This window comes from Platichthys flesus, chromosome 20, assembly GCF_949316205.1.
Source record: "Platichthys flesus chromosome 20, fPlaFle2.1, whole genome shotgun sequence".
Taxonomy (NCBI): Eukaryota; Metazoa; Chordata; class Actinopteri; order Pleuronectiformes; family Pleuronectidae; genus Platichthys; species Platichthys flesus.
The window spans coordinates 6,153,226-6,167,484 of NC_084964.1; the positions used below are offsets into that span (position 1 = coordinate 6,153,226).

General features: G+C 39.1%; 8 non-coding genes across 8 annotated transcripts; all 8 read left to right on the forward strand.

Annotated features, from left to right (window-relative positions):
* Nucleotides 1-175: 175 nt before the first annotated feature.
* trnar-ucu (transfer RNA arginine (anticodon UCU)) lies at nucleotides 176-267 on the forward strand. Its single transcript is given in 2 exon segments — nucleotides 176-212; nucleotides 232-267. It is a non-coding gene; the product is annotated as a tRNA-Arg (tRNA).
* Nucleotides 268-1,117: 850 nt separating this feature from the next.
* On the forward strand, nucleotides 1,118-1,209 carry trnar-ucu (transfer RNA arginine (anticodon UCU)). The gene is given in 2 exon segments: nucleotides 1,118-1,154; nucleotides 1,174-1,209. It is a non-coding gene; the product is annotated as a tRNA-Arg (tRNA).
* A 640-nt stretch (nucleotides 1,210-1,849) lies between these two features.
* Nucleotides 1,850-1,941, forward strand: trnar-ucu (transfer RNA arginine (anticodon UCU)). Its single transcript is given in 2 exon segments — nucleotides 1,850-1,886; nucleotides 1,906-1,941. It is a non-coding gene; the product is annotated as a tRNA-Arg (tRNA).
* A 638-nt stretch (nucleotides 1,942-2,579) lies between these two features.
* trnar-ucu (transfer RNA arginine (anticodon UCU)) lies at nucleotides 2,580-2,671 on the forward strand. The gene is given in 2 exon segments: nucleotides 2,580-2,616; nucleotides 2,636-2,671. It is a non-coding gene; the product is annotated as a tRNA-Arg (tRNA).
* An 850-nt stretch (nucleotides 2,672-3,521) lies between these two features.
* trnar-ucu (transfer RNA arginine (anticodon UCU)) lies at nucleotides 3,522-3,613 on the forward strand. Its single transcript is given in 2 exon segments — nucleotides 3,522-3,558; nucleotides 3,578-3,613. It is a non-coding gene; the product is annotated as a tRNA-Arg (tRNA).
* A 625-nt stretch (nucleotides 3,614-4,238) lies between these two features.
* trnar-ucu (transfer RNA arginine (anticodon UCU)) lies at nucleotides 4,239-4,330 on the forward strand. Its single transcript is given in 2 exon segments — nucleotides 4,239-4,275; nucleotides 4,295-4,330. It is a non-coding gene; the product is annotated as a tRNA-Arg (tRNA).
* A 1,499-nt stretch (nucleotides 4,331-5,829) lies between these two features.
* Nucleotides 5,830-5,921, forward strand: trnar-ucu (transfer RNA arginine (anticodon UCU)). The gene is given in 2 exon segments: nucleotides 5,830-5,866; nucleotides 5,886-5,921. It is a non-coding gene; the product is annotated as a tRNA-Arg (tRNA).
* Nucleotides 5,922-7,428: 1,507 nt separating this feature from the next.
* Nucleotides 7,429-7,520, forward strand: trnar-ucu (transfer RNA arginine (anticodon UCU)). Its single transcript is given in 2 exon segments — nucleotides 7,429-7,465; nucleotides 7,485-7,520. It is a non-coding gene; the product is annotated as a tRNA-Arg (tRNA).
* The last annotated feature ends 6,739 nt before the right edge of the window (nucleotides 7,521-14,259 follow it).

Here is a 14,259-nt window from a genome sequence, read left to right on the forward strand (position 1 = left end):
TGATTTCAGTCACACTGAAGAAGTAATTCACACTCTTTAAGTTATTTCCCCATTATACTCAAGCATTAGAGACCATGAAATCTGCCAGGATGACCAATCCATCAGTCGTTCGTACACAGACATGTTATATAATGTCTCCAAACTCTCCGAACAGACTCACCCAAGGTTGATATGTGGCTCTGTGGCGCAATGGATAGCGCATTGGACTTCTAGACAATAATCAGGCAAGTAATTCAAAGGTTGAGGGTTCGAGTCCCTCCAGAGTCGTTCTGTTTAGATTATATGGAATCATTTATTTAGGACTAGATATTGAATGTCTCTACATTTGCAGCATTTCAATATCCACACTAATGTTCAGATAAACACTAATGTTATACAATGTGCACACATGATACAAAGAGACATACTAAGTAGAAGTAAGGATCTCTGGTGCAATAGATAGTGCATTGGACTTCTAGACAATAATCAGGCAAGTAATTCAAAGGTTTTGGGTTTGAGTCCCCCCAGAGTCCGGCTTTATACATTAAACCGTGAATGAAAACTGACAAGATTGAGTGTGTACATGTTCTTCACTGTTTTATCAATGCCACATATTACTCAATGGAGTGACATGTGAAAATCTACACAATTGCCTCCTCACAGGGATTCAAAGGTTGTGTTTGATTCTGACCAGAGTCAATTTTATACATCAGGTCACTGTGAGCTTAAACTGTCCAATTTTCAGTTTCTGTGATTTCAGTCACACTGAAGAAGTAATTCACACTCTTTAAGTTACTTCCCCATTATACTCAAGCATTAGAGACCATGAAATCTGCCAGGATGACCAATCCGTCAGTCGTTCGTACACAGACATGTTATATAATGTGTCCAAACTCTCCGAACAGACTCAACCAAGGTTGATATGTGGCTCTGTGGCGCAATGGATAGCGCATTGGACTTCTAGACAATAATCAGGCAAGTAATTCAAAGGTTAACTCTTTAAGTTATTTCCCCATTATACTCAAGCATTAGAGACCATGAAATCTGCCAGGATGACCAATCCGTCAGTCGTCAGTACACAGACATGTTATATAATGTGTCCAAACTCTCCGAACAGACTCACCCAAGGTTGATATGTGGCTCTGTGGCGCAATGGATAGTGCATTGGACTTCTAGACAATAATCAGGCAAGTAATTCAAAGGTTGAGGGTTCGAGTCCCTCCAGAGTCGGTCTCTTTAGATTATATGGAATCATTTAATTAGGACTAGATATTAAATGTCTCTGCATTTGCAGCATTTCAATATCCACACTAATGTTCAGATAAACACACATGTTATACAATGTGCACACATGATACAAAGAGACATACTAAGTAGAAGTAAGGATCTCTGGTGCAATAGATAGTGCATTGGACTTCTAGACAATAATCAGGCAAGTAATTCAAAGGTTGTGGGTTTGAGTCCCCCCAGAGTCCGGCTTTATACATTAAACCGTGAATGAAAACTGACAAGATTGAGTGTGTACATGTTCTTCACTGTTTTATCAATGCCATATATTACTCAATGGAGTGACATGTGGAAATCTACACAATAGCCTCCTCACAGGGATTCAAAGGTTGTGTTTGATTCCGACCAGAGTCAATTTTATACATCAGGTCACTTTGAGCTTAAACTGTCCAATTTTCAGTTTCTGTGATTTCAGTCACACTGAAGAAGTAATTCACACTCTTTATAAGTTATTTCCCCATCATACTCAAGCATTAGAGACCATGAAATCTGCCAGGATGACCAATCCGTCAGTCGTCAGTACACAGACATGTTATATAATGTGTCCAAACTCTCTGAACAGACTCACTCAAGGTTGATATGAGGCTCTGTGTCGCAATGGATAGCGCATTGGACTTCTAGACAATAATCAGGCAAGTAATTCAAAGGTTGAGGGTTCGAGTCCCTCCAGAGTCGTTCTGTTTAGATTATATGGAATCATTTAATTAGGACTAGATATTAAATGTCTCTGCATTTGCAGCATTTCAATATCCACACTAATGTTCAGATAAACACACATGTTATACAATGTGCACACATGATATAAAGAGACATACTAAGTAGAAGTAAGGACCTCTGGTGCAATAGATAGTGCATTGGACTTCTAGACAATAATCAGGCAAGTAATTCAAAGGTTGTGGGTTTGAGTCCCCCCAGAGTCCGGCTTTATACATTAAACCGTGAATGAAAACTGACAAGATTGAGTGTGTACATGTTCTTCACTGTTTTATCAATGCCACATATTACTCAATGGAGTGACATGTGAAAATCTACACAATAGCCTCCTCACAGGGATTCAAAGGTTGTGTTTGATTCCGACCAGAGTCAATTTTATACATCAGGTCACTTTGAGCTTAAACTGTCCAATTTTCAGTTTCTGCTATTTCAGTCACACTGAAGAAGTAATTCACACTCTTTAAGATATTTCCCCATTATACTCAAGCATTAGAGACCATGAAATCTGCCATGATGACCAATCCGTCAGTCGTCAGTACACAGACATGTTATATAATGTGTCCAAACTCTCCGAACAGACTCACTCAAGGTTGTTATGAGGCTCTGTGGCGCAATGGATAGCGCATTGGACTTCTAGACAATAATCAGACAAGTAATTCAAAGGTTGAGGGTTCGAGTCCCTCCAGAGTCGGTCTCTTTAGATTATATGGATTCATTTATTTAGGACTAGATATTGAATGTCTCTACATTTGCAGCATTTCAATATCCACACTAATGTTCAGATAAACACTAATGTTATACAATGTGCACACATGATACAAAGAGACATACTAAGTAGAAGTAAGGATCTCTGGTGCAATAGATAGTGCATTGGACTTCTAGACAATAATCAGGCAAGTAATTCAAAGGTTTTGGGTTTGAGTCCCCCCAGAGTCCGGCTTTATACATTAAACCGTGAATGAAAACTGACAAGATTGAGTGTGTACATGTTCTTCACTGTTTTATCAATGCCACATATTACTCAATGGAGTGACATGTGAAAATCTACACAATTGCCTCCTCACAGGGATTCAAAGGTTGTGTTTGATTCTGACCAGAGTCAATTTTATACATCAGGTCACTGTGAGCTTAAACTGTCCAATTTTCAGTTTCTGTGATTTCAGTCACACTGAAGAAGTAATTCACACTCTTTAAGTTACTTCCCCATTATACTCAAGCATTAGAGACCATGAAATCTGCCAGGATGACCAATCCGTCAGTCGTTCGTACACAGACATGTTATATAATGTGTCCAAACTCTCCGAACAGACTCAACCAAGGTTGATATGTGGCTCTGTGGCGCAATGGATAGCGCATTGGACTTCTAGACAATAATCAGGCAAGTAATTCAAAGGTTAACTCTTTAAGTTATTTCCCCATTATACTCAAGCATTAGAGACCATGAAATCTGCCAGGATGACCAATCCGTCAGTCGTCAGTACACAGACATGTTATATAATGTGTCCAAACTCTCCGAACAGACTCACCCAAGGTTGATATGTGGCTCTGTGGCGCAATGGATAGTGCATTGGACTTCTAGACAATAATCAGGCAAGTAATTCAAAGGTTGAGGGTTCGAGTCCCTCCAGAGTCGGTCTCTTTAGATTATATGGAATCATTTAATTAGGACTAGATATTAAATGTCTCTGCATTTGCAGCATTTCAATATCCACACTAATGTTCAGATAAACACACATGTTATACAATGTGCACACATGATACAAAGAGACATACTAAGTAGAAGTAAGGATCTCTGGTGCAATAGATTGTGCATTGGACTTCTAGACAATAATCAGGCAAGTCATTTAAAGGTTGTGGGTTTGAGTCCCCCCAGAGTCCGGCTTTATACATTCAAATGACAAGATTGGGTGTGTACATGTTCTTCACTGTTTTATCAATGCCACATATTACTCAATGGAGTGACATGTGAAAATCTACACAATAGCCTCCTCAAAGGGATTCAAAGGTTGTGTTTGAGTCCCACCAGAGTAAATTTTATACATCAGGTCACTGTGAGCTTAAAAAGTCCAATTTTCAGTTTCTGTGATTTCAGTCACACTGAAGAAGTAATTCACACTCTTTAAGTTATTTCCCCATTATACTCAAGCATTAGAGACCATGAAATCTGCCAGGATGACCAATCCATCAGTCGTTCGTACACAGACATGTTATATAATGTCTCCAAACTCTCCGAACAGACTCACCCAAGGTTGATATGTGGCTCTGTGGCGCAATGGATAGCGCATTGGACTTCTAGACAATAATCAGGCAAGTAATTCAAAGGTTGAGGGTTCGAGTCCCTCCAGAGTCGTTCTGTTTAGATTATATGGAATCATTTAATTAGGACTAGATATTAAATGTCTCTGCATTTGCACCATTTCAATATCCACACTAATGTTCAGATAAACACCAATGTTATACAATGTGCACACATGATACAAAGAGACATACTAAGTAGAAGTAAGGATCTCTGGTGCAATAGATAGTGCATTGGACTTCTAGACAATAATCAGGCAAGTAATTCAAAGGTTGTGGGTTTGAGTCCCCCCAGAGTCCGGCTTTATACATTAAACCGTGAATGAAAACTGACAAGATTGAGTGTGTACATGTTCTTCACTGTTTTATCAATGCCACATATTACTCAATGGAGTGACATGTGAAAATCTACACAATAGCCTCCTCACAGGTATTCAAAGGTTGTGTTTGATTCCCACCAGAGTCAATTTTATACATCAGGTCACTGTGAGATTAAACTGTCCAATTTTCAGTTTTCAGTCACACTGAAGAAGTAATTCACACTCTTTAAGTTATTTCCCCATTATACTCAAGCATTAGAGACCATGAAATCTGCCAGGATAACCAATCCGTCAGTCGTCAGTACACAGACATGTTATATTATGTGTCCAAACTCTCCGAACAGACTCACTCAAGCTTGATATGAGGCTCTGTGGCGCAATGGATAGCTTATTGGACTTCTAGACAATAAACCCTCCAGAGTCGGTCTCTTTAGATTAATTGGATTATTTAATTAGGACTAGATATTAATTGTCTCTGCATTTGCAGCATTTCAATATCCAGATTAATGTTCAGATAAACACACATGTTATACAATGTGCACGCACGATACAAAGAGACATTCTTAGTAGAAGTAAGGATCTCATTTGCAATAGATAGTGCATTGGACTTTTTTGACAATAAAACAAGTAATTCAAAGGTTGTGGGTTTGAGTGCAACCAGAGTCCGGCTTTATACGTGAAATCGTGAATGAAAACTGACAAGACTGGGTGTGTACATGGTCTTCACTGTGTATTATCAATACCACATATTACTCAATGGACTAATGTGTGAAATTCTACAGAACAGCCTTCTCCCAGGGATTCAAAGGTTGTGGGTTTGATTCCCACCAGAGTACATTTTATACATTAGGTGAGTCTGAGCTTAAACTATCCAACTTTCAGTTTCTGTGATTTCATTCACTCTAAAAAATAATTTGCTAGGGTGATATGTGGCTCTGTGGTGCAATGGATAGTGCATTGGACTTCTAGACAATAATCAGGCAACTAATTCAAAGGTTGAGGGTTCGAGTCCCTACATCAGGTCACTGTGAGCTTAAACTGTCCAATTTTCAGTTTCTGCTATTTCAGTCACACTGAAGAAGTAATTCACACTCTTTAAGATATTTCCCCATTATACTCAAGCATTAGAGACCATGAAAACTGCCAGGATGACCAATCCGTCAGTCGTCATTACACAGACATGTTATATAATGTGTCCAAACTCTCCGAACAGACTCACTCAAGGTTGTTATGAGGCTCTGTGGCGCAATGGATAGCGCATTGGACTTCTAGACAATAATCAGACAAGTAATTCAAAGGTTGAGGGTTCGAGTCCCTCCAGAGTCGGTCTCTCTAGATTATATGGATTCATTTAATTAGGACTAGATATTGAATGTCTCTACATTTGCAGCGTTTCAATATCCACACTAATGTTCAGATAAACACACATGTTATACAATGTGCACACATGATATAAAGAGACATACTAAGTAGAAGTAAGGACCTCTGGTGCAATAGATAGTGCATTGGACTTCTAGACAATAATCAGGCAAGTAATTCAAAGGTTGTGGGTTTGAGTCCCCCCAGAGTCCGGCTTTATATATTAAACCGTGAATGAAAACTGACAAGATTGAGTGTGTACATGTTCTTCACTGTTTTATCAATGCCACATATTACTCAATGGAGTGACATGTGAAAATCTACACAATAGCCTCCTCACAGGGATTCAAAGGTTGTGTTTGATTCCGACCAGAGTCAATTTTATACATCAGGTCACTGTGAGCTTAAACTGTCCAATTTTCAGTTTCTGTGATTTCAGTCACACTGAAGAAGTAATTCACACTCTTTAAGTTATTTCCCCATTATACTCAAGCATTAGAGACCATGAAATCTGCCAGGATGACCAATCCGTCAGTCGTCAGTACACAGACATGTTATATTATGTGTCCAAACTCTCCGAACAGACTCACTCAAGCTTGATATGAGGCTCTGTGGCGCAATGGATAGCGCATTGGACTTCTAGACAATAAACCCTCCAGAGTCGGTCTCTTTAGATTAATTGGATTATTTAATTAGGACTAGATATTAATTGTCTCTGCATTTGCAGCATTTCAATATCCAGATTAATGTTCAGATAAACACACATGTTATACAATGTGCACACACGATACAAAGAGACATACTTAGTAGAAGTAAGGATCTCATTTGCAATAGATAGTGCATTGGACTTTTTTGACAATAAAACAAGTAATTCAAAGGTTGTGGGTTTGAGTGCAACCAGAGTCCGGCTTTATACGTGAAATCGTGAATGAAAACTGACAAGACTGGGTGTGTACATGGTCTTCACTGTGTATTATCAATACCACATATTACTCAATGGACTAATGTGTGAAATTCTACAGAACAGCCTTCTCCCAGGGATTCAAAGGTTGTGGGTTTGATTCCCACCAGAGTAAATTTTATACATTAGGTGAGTCTGAGCTTAAACTATCCAACTTTCAGTTTCTGTGATTTCATTCACTCTAAAAAATAATTTGCTAGGGTGATATGTGGCTCTGTGGTGCAATGGATAGCGCATTGGACTTCTAGACAATAATCAGGTAACTAATTCAAAGGTTGAGGGTTCGAGTCCCTACATCAGGTCACTGTGAGCTTAAACTGTCCAATTTTCAGTTTCTACTATTTCAGTCACACTGAAGAAGTAATTCACACTCTTTAAGATATTTCCCCATTATATTCAAGCATTAGAGACCATGAAAACTGCCAGGATGACCAATCCGTCAGTCGTCAGTACACAGACATGTTATATAATGTGTCCAAACTCTCCGAACAGACTCACTCAAGGTTGTTATGAGGCTCTGTGGCGCAATGGATAGCGCATTGGACTTCTAGACAATAATCAGACAAGTAATTCAAAGGTTGAGGGTTCGAGTCCCTCCAGAGTCGGTCTCTTTAGATTATATGGATTCATTTAATTAGGACTAGATATTAAATGTCTCTACATTTGCAGCATTTCAATATCCACACTAATGTTCAGATAAACACACGTTATACAATGTGCACACACGATACAAAGAGACATACTAAGTAGAAGTAAGGATCTCTGGTGCAATAGATAGTGCATTGGAGTTCTAGACAATAATCAGGCGAGTAATTCAAAGGTTGTGGGTTCGAGTCCCTCCAGAGTCGGTCTCTTTAGATTAATTGGATTCATTTAATTAGGACTAGATATTTATTGTCTCTGTATTTGCAGCATTTCAATATCCAGAATAATGTTCAGATAAACACACATGTTATACAATGTGCACACACTATTCAAAGAGACATACTAAGTAGAAGTAAGGATCTCTGGTGCAATAGATAGTGCAATGGACTTTTTTGACAATAAGACAAATAATTCAAAGGTTGTGGGTTTGAGTCCCCCCATAGTCCGGCTTTATGCATTAAATCGTGAATGAAAACTGACAAGAATACACATTACTCAATGGAGTAATCTGTGAAATTCTACGTAAAAGCCTTCTCCCAGGGATTCAAAGATTGTTAGTTCGATTCCCCCCCAGAGTAGTCTGTGATTTCAGTCAGACTAGAAAAGTAATTCACTGGGCTGATTTGTGGCTTTGTGGCCCCATGGAAATATTTTCTTGACCTGGACTTCCATCATTCGATTCCTGGGACATCAGTCGTGTCCCATTGACATACTAAATTAAAGTTGAAGGAGAGCTCAAGGAGTTTTTAAAGACACATTTTTGGTGAGCTGAAGAATATACATCCATTATTATACTTTATTTATTTATTCAACAAGGGCCATAAACTTCATAACCATTGAAGCAGCCATTACCCACTCAGCTTATTTAGATTGTCGGTCCCTAGGACGGAAATTTAAAGGGCAATAAAGTAAAATACAGCAATAAATAGCAAACAAATTACAAAAAGATGTAGATTCATATAAAGCTAGATAAAAACTATTCATGACATAGTGTCCATGTTAGAAAACCTGGTTCATAAGGTCAATGATCGCAGTCCTGATTTGACTTGAATCATGTTTCAAGTGTTGTCTGTTTGGGAGGTTATTGAGATCCAAACATTTGGAGGAGCTAAAAATGCATTAACGCTGTTTACCCCTGAGACTCCAAAGTGTTTTTGATGTCTCAAACACTTAACCAACACTTACATTGGCATAGGGGTGAGTTAATAATGAGTGAATTTTCATTATTGAGTGATCTATATCTTTAAGAGTATGAACCCATGCAGGGTTTTTTCTACTCCGTCTCGCCCCCCCAATAAGGTACCATGTCCATGTCACCCTTATCTTACTCCATCCCTGCATTCTGATTAATTATGGAGATAATCAGAAAAAAAAATCTGCCATGTTGTCTCACTCTCATCATGATATGAGCTGTTTTATTAGTTGGGTGGCTGATTACCCCTGCAATTGTAATTGGCTTGTGCCAACTGGTCAATTACATATCACTGTCCACAAGTGAGGAGTCAGATGCTGCTGTCTGCACTAATCCCTATTTAATTAAACCATTGAAGGTTTATGCCATAATAAGCAGTCACACAGCTGTGAACCACTTGACTGGAGCCATGGAGGATGGTTCAATCTCAGTGTGTAAATATAACAATTTGAGATCTTAGTCATGGCAAAAATGTAAATAAACGTTTTTGTTTTCTTTGTGAAATAGTAGTTTTTCCCCAAAGAAAGATGTATATAACTTTTTCACAAGGTGGGAGACATTATCATGTATTTGTTTAAGTCCTAAATTTCAAGTTTAGGGGCAAAAAGCTGGGACACATGAGGAGACACAAGCAGATAGACAGACAAAGAACTAGTGACCATAGGAATCTGAGAGGATGAGGCACCTTGTACCAAGGGGCAACTGACTGCGATGTTACCCATTGGTTTGTGAGCTGGCATTTAAAAACGTTGAGATGACATTTTTCCAGTGCCGTGTTGGATTTTTTAAACCACAAGTAACCATTTTTGGAAGAGCAAAGGGTGGAGCCTGACAGAGAGGTCAAGGACACCGCACGCACACACACACCTGGGATATGCATCCATTGGAGGGTACTAGCTGTCATTCACACAGTATCCACGCCCCCCCCATCTAGCTTACTCTAAATGCGACCATTGTTTAAAACTGAACGTGCTGTAATGAAGATCTGAAACTTGCAACTTAAATCAAGCGAGATGAAGGGTAATTTTCTTTATAGACTTCTTTCAAAACTGACTTCTTCTAAAACCAGTCAAATCGCTCTCTGCTGGTCATTCCAGAGAATTCAGATTTCAGGCTACTCTGCATTGGCTTCACTCTCTGGAAACAGAGTCTACGTCCATTTTTATACACAGCCTGCTGAAAACAGGAAAAAGTAAGGGGACATCTTATGGATTGATGGACAATGGCAGGTTTTAAAGAGATGAAGGTAAGAGACCAGGGGGCTGAGAGGAACACGGGGAGCAGATCATGAAGGAAATCTTTCCAATCCCCCCGGGCTTCTCATGAATCTTGAATGCATTCAGCCATTGTCGATAAGTCCCACATAGACCAGAGTGTGTCTGGCACTTGCATAATGCAAATGCTGCAAAGACTTGTGAGACGGTATGTTAAGAAGCAAGAAAGAGAAAAGTAGAGGCAGTATTTTCCACATCTGTGCTGTAGCAGTGTTTGTGAAGCACCGAGGGGATTCGTTGCAATCATTTTATGTATGAGTTTGTTTCATTTGACATCCTGCTTCTGTGTTTGTGTGTGTTAGAGGAGCGCAGCACTTTATTACCATCCATGTCCATGTGCATACACACAGCTGGCTTTCCTACCGCTGTCTGGCGAATGTAAAGAGGGCACAGAATGTTTACAGCAGATGGCTGTGCGAGCTGATACTTTATTAAATCAGATTAAAGTAGAAGAGCTTCCTTTCACTGCTAGCAGCTATCTTAATTAAAGAGTCATGAGCGCTCCATAAAACATGAGGTATTAAGCTCATTAAGATACCTGCCAAAAGTAACACCCTGAACAGACGGGACTGTCACCCTCTCCTTTTCATCCTCAAGATAAGTATTTTTGGATGCTAACAAAAGTAATCACTGAGTTGAGTCACTGAGGGAGCTCCATCTTTCAACAGTGACATCATCCTCATTTAGGTAAGCAGGACACAGTTTAGTCTCGTATACAGATCGTCCACAGCCTAGTTGGAAGTTTGCCGTCTGTGCTGTGGGTGTTCTCTGCACCGAGAGTACGACAATGACAGAGTGTGTTTGCCTCTGTGGGAGGAGGCATGCAAATTCAGTGAAGGTGATTTGCCGACGATGGACTGTGGGTTTTTTGTTTATGTTTCTGGCCAGAGAACGCCTCTGAGCTAAATTCAGTCCCAATCAAACTTCTAGCACACCAGCAAAGGGGGTAAGCTTGCACTGGAACTTTAGGGAAACTTGGCAGTGGAACAAGATCATTTTCGTAGTATTATCCCAGACCTCTCTTCACTTTTTTTCATTTAGCTTATTTGAATCAGATTCACCAAGTGTTAAGTGTGGTTATGTAAAATATGACATAGAGTAATGTGAATACTTTGATGGTTAGTATTCGCAGTAAAGGCTGATTTTTGCTGCCTTTATGTACAAAAGCAGATTTGACTGTATTCGTTTGTCTTGGCTTGGTTGTGAAACAATATCATCATCCATAGAGGGCAGCACAGAGTCGAGAGTTTCTGACGACAACAAACAAGCAGAACAGAACAGAACCCAAAAGACTCCAGCCTTTCAGGAGGGAGTGAGAGAGACAGCCATCTTGAAACTGATTATGACCTTATATAGACTCCCAGCAGGTGAGACCTCACAGGCAGGGCAGAACCAGGTCTATCATATAGCCTGAGGCCATCCCAGCAGCATATTGACCAAAATTAGGTTTATATTCGCCAGAAGTTGCGCTTGACTTTATATATACCTTTCTGTACATAAGTGCATCAGATCCATATCTACAAAGAAATTTCACTGATAGTTTGAGAATTCGTATTATAAAATAATAATAATAATGTGTTTGTTTAGTAAACTTTCTGCCCCTGGTTAATAGGGGATGCTGCAGCCTATTCAGCACCTCTTTATATACAGTCTATGCTCAGCACCTCTGCTCCCAGCATTCTTTGTCTGTATCCATATTTGTATCCAATGTTGAGCATTAATGAGCCTTGATGCTCATGTGATGACTACACTCATTCAGCCAGTTAAAATAAAACAACCAAGATCTGGCATAGGACTTTTTTCCTCTCTGGCAGACAATCACAACCCTGATGAATGCACAAAGGAGATGTGACCAAATATAAAGGACAATATCCTTGATCAAAAACACAGATTTCGCGGGTTTAAAGATTCCTTTAAACATTATGGTTGGCATAAATACACAACTCAACAAAATTCATAACACAGGTCTAGTTGTTTTTTACACATTTTTTTAGCTGCAGTAAAGTTAAACTGAAGGTTTATTGGCCTGTAGAGAAAAGGCAAACTTACAGTGCATGACTTGTATGACAGGTCTGGACCCACCAGTGAGTTCAGCTTTGAAATTTGCATGCACCTCAGAGAAAATTCAGAATATGAAAAACTGGTGAATGCCGCAAATCCTCTTTCATCTCTGAAATCTGTTTCGACAAATGGTTCAGGGAGGAGACCCAGAGGAGCTGTGGGCCCCAATCAAATTTGTTGCCGTTGTCATTTAATTTGTGATAATTTAATAAATGCAAATGTGTCCTTGAACACAGATTGTGCTGTCCATAATGCCCTGTGTGAATGTGTGTGTGAATGGGTAAATGACAATTACCTGTAATGTAAAGGGCTTTGAGTGGTCAGCAAGACCAGTAAAGTGCTATAGAAACACAAACCATTTACCAACATGTATTTTTGGAAAATGTTTTAAATATTAGAACTTGATTTGACACACACCCTCTTTAAAACTCAAAGAAGAAGCAGGATCCACCTCAGCACCTATTGTATTTATCATTTTGAATTAAACTTCTGCATATTATCAATTCATATTATCACAGAATAACTTCTACACAGAACAGGCTATTTGGAACTCGTGGGAAAATGTGTGCTTTCCCTGATTGACAGTCGGTACCGTACAACAAACTAATAAACAGGGATTTCACAATGCATTTGAAACAATTCTAAAGATGAGATGTCTTCCAAAAATATCTACCTCAAGCTCTGTATAACATCTTGTACAGTGAAACTTTCCCCCGGAAACACTTTGATTCCTCTGATTTCCAAGTATGTATTAACAATATATGTTGTTATATTCCTGAAAATAAAAGAGACATCACATGGCTAGTTTCTGTTGGTAGACAAGCCGTCCGAGTTAATGTTGTCAAATAAAGCTGCTTTGTTGTGACAAGATAAAACTTTATTGATCCAACGTCGGGGAAATTCGCTTGTTCACTTGCAGTAGATAAGGTAGACATTTATATGTGTGTGTGTGTGTGTGTGTGTGTATACAATATCATACGTAGTAATATTTAATGATATTCAGGTAAATATAAATGAGTGAATTTCACAATAAGATACATACATGTGAATATAATATGATCTTGGTGTAAGTTATACGGAAAAAAGTGTACCATTAATTATTTCAGCAGCAAATGTACGATAATTATCATAAAATATGGACCATTTCTCTTCTCATGTGATGTTTCTCCAGCCAATCATGCTTGTGATGATGAACGTGACGTGACTCGCGAGCACAACGACAGCGTCTATATCACATGAAACCCACTGTACTTTGCCTCTTAATCATGTTATGGTTTGCTGACATGCAAAAGGTACTCGACTTCTCAGTGGCATCCAGGAATCGTACCCACAGCTCACACGTACGTCGTGAAGAACTTAAGCATGAAAACACCTGAGTTTCAGAGTCTCGACACAGCTATGAAACGTCTGTAATGAGCATCCCATCCACACTCTGGTCATTGACGATCATTTTCCTCAAAATGTGATAATTTTAAACTTCTGGAACGATACTTCAACATTTCCCATCTGTCAACGTTGTGTCCATCTGAAGGCAGTAACAAAGATGAAAATAATTAAACACTTGCTTTTAAACTGAGGTCACAAGATGGTTTTTTTTTGGAGGGGGGGGCATCTATCTCCACTGGCATCCAATACAAAGTCCTTCTCCTCACACACAAAGCCCTCCATAATCAGGCCCCATCCGACCTCACCGGCTTGCTCCTATTCATCTTAACATTTGTAAAGTGTCTTTGAGTGATTTGAATTTACTGGTAATATTATCTATTAGTATTTATATTAAAGTGAACTATAAATATGTTATTTATGGTGTTTGCGCAGAAAAAAGGTTTACAGTTCCCATCTGCAATTTTTTTGGATGCTAGAGTTGTATCAAAGATAGAAAAAGGGATGTGCTGGAGATTTACACCAAATCACAATCCACAGTGACATCACATTCAATCAAATTATAACTGAACTGCAAAGACACAGTTGTTGGATATAAAAGGAAGACACGAGGGCTGTCAGTTTTCCCAAAACTCTGGATTGAATGTATTTGACATGTCACGCTATTCGTTTGACATGTCACTCAAGATTGAACACTAGAAGCTGCTCCACTTGTGTGCTGTGCCAATCGCATGATACGAAGACGACTAACAGCCTCATCTATGATTGTTACTTGGACATCTTTGACAC